The following is a 4,879-nucleotide window of genomic DNA, read 5'->3' as shown; positions in this document are numbered from 1 at the left end:
TTAACGATGGATGGCAATGCTTTTAAAGCAACTGTTTGGGGATATAATTTACATTTAAAAGTTAGTGGTCACTCCTGACTCCTCCACCCCAGCCCTTTCCCGCGGCTCTGGCAACCGCCGGTCTGCTTTCTGTTTCTGTGGATTTGCCTGTTCTGGACGTTTCGTATACATAGAATCACACGGAAGTTGCCCTTTTGCATCTGGCTTCTTTCACTCAGCAAATGTTCTCCAGGTTCACGCGTGTGACAGGGTCAGTGCCTGGCTCCTTCACCAGGCCGGGTGACATTCTACTGTAAGGGACCACATCTTGTTTATCCATTGAGCAGTTGATGAGTATTCAGATTGTTTCCAGTTCAGGGCTCTTGTGGATAAAGCTACATACACGTTCTCGTGTGAGTCTTTGTGTACTCAGATGTATTAGCTTGAGTGATACCTAGGGGCAGAATTGCCGGACTGCATGGTAAATTCACGCCCATGCCGTCAGAGAAACCACCAAGCTGGTGTCCAAAGTACATCCCCACCAGCGATATATGAAGGTTCTTATTCCTCTGTACTCTTGATGACGCTTGATAATTATTTGTCTTTTGGACAACATTTTAAAAGAATATTTTTACTTATTTTTAGAGAGAGGGGAAGGGAAGGAGAAAGAGAGGGAGAAAAACATCAATCTGTGGTTGCCTCTCACATGCCCCCACTGGGGACCTGGCCCACAACCCAAGCATGTGCCCTGACTGGGAATCGAACCAGTGACCTTTTGGTTCACAGCCCACACTCAATTCACTGAGCTACACCAGCCAGGGCTGGACAACATTTTTTAAAAAATATTTTTTATTTACTTATCTTTAGAGGGGAAGGGAAGGAGAGAGGGAGAGAAATATCAATGTATGGTTGCCTCTTGTGCATCCCATGCTGGGAACCGGCCTGCAACCCAGGCATGTACCCTGAGTGGGAACCAAACCATGATCCTTTGGTTCACAGGCCTGCACTCAATCCACTGAGCTACACCAGCCAGGGCTGAACTACATTTTTTTAGACAACTTTGTTTTTTTGATTTCTGATTTTCGTATAAAAAACACGTTGACAAGTAGAACAGGCGTGGTTGACTTTAAGTTTCAGTGTGATGTTAAGTTAACCCTACAATACTTTCACTTCCCTGGGAAGACCCAAATACATCTCCCCTCCCTGGGAGAGATGCCCTAAATTAGTCCCTTGGGTCCCCTAGCATGGTTCCTCTCCCTGCAGAGCTCTCTGTGGCCCCAGCAATTCTGGGCCTTTCAGCTGAAGGCCCAGAGTGTCCCCACAAGCCCCTCCCACCTCCTGCCATGCCCAGTACCACCTTTCATGAGTCAAGGTCAGAAGAGACATTCTAGAACTAGAAACCCCCTGGGTGGCCATGCAGAGGCTCCCTGGGTCACTGGCTTCAGCTTCCCCTTGCATCATCCCAGAACACATCCATCTCAACCGGCCTTTTCTGGAGGTCTTGCTCCATCCCAGTCTGGTGTCGAGGGAGGAGGGACTACATCGTTCATTTGGGAAGACTGGCAACTTGATCACTGTTTCTTGAGGGACAACGAGGTCCCCAGCATTAAAAAAAATCATACAGGGCATTATATTCCACTCCTCCCCTGCTTTCAGGCATTTATAATGCCATAGGGGGGCCCAGGATGTGTCACCCTGCACAGTGGCATCCAGCTACATGTCTGAAGACCCTAAAGCCATGGGAATTTGGTGGAGGGGCCTTCATTGTGGGCTGTGGATTTGGGGATGCTTAGTGGGGAAGGGGCCATCCAGGAGTGCAGAGCAGAGTGGCCGAGGCAAAGCGGCAAGGGCTTAGAATGGGCGTTGAGACAGCTTGGTGGAAGCTCAGATGGTTGAGATTTTGGTAATGGCTGGCCTGTCCAGCTCAGGTGTCTGAGCTCTATTTCAGAGGACCAGGAAAGGTCATCCAGGTTTTGGAGCAGAGGGACTGACGGTCTCACATAACCCACCATCCCCCTGGGGTCAGCAACAAAGTCCACGTGAATTTTTAAGCATGAGCCACATCTACCTCTAATTCCATAAAAGCTCACCTTTGACCCGAGTCTGTTGGGTTTCTGGGTAAGGAGGACGAAAGGACCCAAAGCCCTCCTCCTTCTGCTGTGGAACCTGGGTCCTGACAAGGTGCCCAGGCTGGGTTCTCCCTTCCCCCACTTTCCCGCCCCAGTCCATGTGTCCTCTGAAAGGTCCACTCATCTAGCAAAGGGACAAGTCAGGCTCCTCGTCTGATAGGGATGACCTTTGGGATCAGCCCCGTCTTGCTTGGTCACAGAGGTGGCCTGCCCTCCCCCAGAACCCCATCATCCCAGGGACTGTTCCCACTCCTCCAGTGCTCTCTGCTCAGCCCGTCTGCCTGCCTGCCTGCACGCCTTCACGCAAAACGCAGTCAACCCCTCACTTCAGTCAAACCAATCAGGTTTGACCTGCTCCTCAGGGCCTTTCCCACGCCAGCTGCCCTTCCTAGCCTCCACGCCCTTGTCCACAAACTGGAGGTCATCACACTCCTGTCGCCATCACTAGAAGGGGCACAACCAGGGTGCACAAGTGAGAAAACACCTTTATTGAAAGAACGTTGTTTTGAGTATGTCCTAAAAGTGTTGCCCAATAATCATTGTAGAAATTCATAACCCAGTTGGACTTCCTTCCTCTTATTTTGGTTTTGATTTCATTTTGAATTATGTGATGGGAGGGGCTCCCTTATTTTCTCAGCCTCAGAGCCTCTAAAAAGCTTTAACAATCTTATTATTTTGAATACTTTTAAAAAATACCTTTTATTTTACTTATTTCCTTTTTTTTAGAGAGAGGGGAAGGGAGAAAGAGAGGGAGAAAAACATCAATACGAGAGAGATTCAGTTGATTGATTTGCCTCTGTCACGCCCCCAACTGGGGACCCAGCATGCAACCCAGGCACGTGCCCCGACTAGTAACCAAACCCTCGACCCCTTGGCTCACAGGCCAGTGCCCAATCCACTGAGCCATACCATCCAGGGCTATTTTGAATCTTTTCAAACCTAAAAAAAAAGTTGTAACAGGAATACATTCCACATCATTCATATTTATCCTAGATTCATCAAATGCTAATATCTTGTCATATTTTCTCTCTCTGTGGGGAGCTACATGTTATGATCGATTACATTGTGAATCATTTGAGATAAAGTTGCAGACGTTACGTCACAACACAGTCTCCTACGTATTGTAGCATGTATCTCCCGAGAACAGGACCTTTTCTGATATGACCCCAAGACAATGATCACACTGGGGGACTCGATGATGCTGTAATACTGCTACCTAATGCACAATGCACAGCCAGTCCTCGCCAATGCCCCAATAATGCCAAAGCCACAGAGAAGCCTTTGCTTACTCTTTCCTCAAGGCAGGGCAGTTCCTCAGTCTTTCTTTGTCTCTCATGACTCTAGTACTAAGAATAGAGCTGCCTGGTTGTTAGCAGTTCTTCAATTGGGGTTTACCTAACTCCTCCTCTTCGATGGTATTCAGGGAAGCATTTTCTACAGGAAGGCTACGGGAACGACGTCATGTCCCACCCAGCGCAGAGCATCTGGGGGCCTGTGATGATGCCAGTCTATCAAGGTGATGCTAACCTTGTCCTTGGTTCAGATGGAGTCTTCCAGATTCCTCACAGCAGATTTCTTTTCCCTTCCTCACCGTAAGTAATCTGCAGGAAGACACTATTGAGATTATGTACATATTTCCCCCCAACAAACCTCAAACCAATGGCTTCAGCTCTCATTAATGATTCTAGATGGAATCAGTCATTACTACAGTGGTGGCAAAATGGTGCCGTTTCTAATTCCATCCTTTCTTCCACATTTATTAGTTGATGACATTCTAAGAACGGAGACCCCCCCAAAATCAAATTTAGTTGTACAAAATTGTGTATTTAGTCTTACATGTTTAAACTTTCGTCACCATCAAAACCTTCAAATTATTTTCCATTTGATGCTATATACCTATCAAGACTTTTTTCCCCCACTGCTCAAAACAGTTTTCAAACTTAATAACGTGATGCCTTTTAGTGCTTCTGCCGTTTTTTGTTTTACCTCTTCCACATCAGCAAGACATTGCCCTCTGAGAGCAACGTCTCTTTTCACATAGGAAACAAACAAACAAAAGTTGCTCAGGCCTTATAGGTGAACAAGGATGGCTGGGCATGGGGGCCAAGCTTGTTCTGGTCAAAAATCGCCTCACACTCACACTCAACGTGTGGTGTGGACAGGCATGCTTATAAATCACCCATCATGAAATGCGCAAACACCTAGAGAGTCTCCATAAAAGAAAAAAAATTTACTGAAGCTGAACATAGCCTCTCACAACAATGCCAGTTGGTATGCTGGTATGAATGGGTTCCTAGAACACTCACCTAGGGGGAAGCCTGTTCTGCAAGGGGCTGCCCATCAGAAGGTAATTTCGGTACTGGTTTTTGGGTGGGCCCCACCCCACCCCACCCCACCCCACCCCACCCCACCCCACCCCACCCCACCCCATATTGTAAAGAAGGAGTCCTCATTTCCCACTTCCCCCTTTCCTCCCTTCCTGCTAGTGTAGACCCCGGGTGCTATGTCGTGATTGGATCTGATGGACTAGGCCTATGTGGACAGACTGAAGTTCCTCCAGCAGACCTGTGCTCCCACACATGAGGTCAAGGCCCTCTGGCGAGACCTCCAAACCCGGTATTCCGCAGTGCAGGGTCCTGCCTGCCACAACGCCCGCGGCCCTCGGACCACAACTCCCAGAAGGCCTTGCAACCCCCCGTCCCCCGGCACCGCCACTCGTGGTCACGTGGCGGCTACCAAGGTCACGCGGCCGCTGTCCTGGGTCACGTGGC

The sequence above is a fragment of the Artibeus jamaicensis genome, unplaced genomic scaffold (genome assembly GCF_021234435.1).
Source record: "Artibeus jamaicensis isolate MK-2021 breed Jamaican fruit bat unplaced genomic scaffold, CSHL_Jam_final contig_700, whole genome shotgun sequence".
Lineage (NCBI taxonomy): Eukaryota > Metazoa > Chordata > Mammalia > Chiroptera > Phyllostomidae > Artibeus > Artibeus jamaicensis.
Note: the sequence above shows the minus strand (reverse complement) of the source record.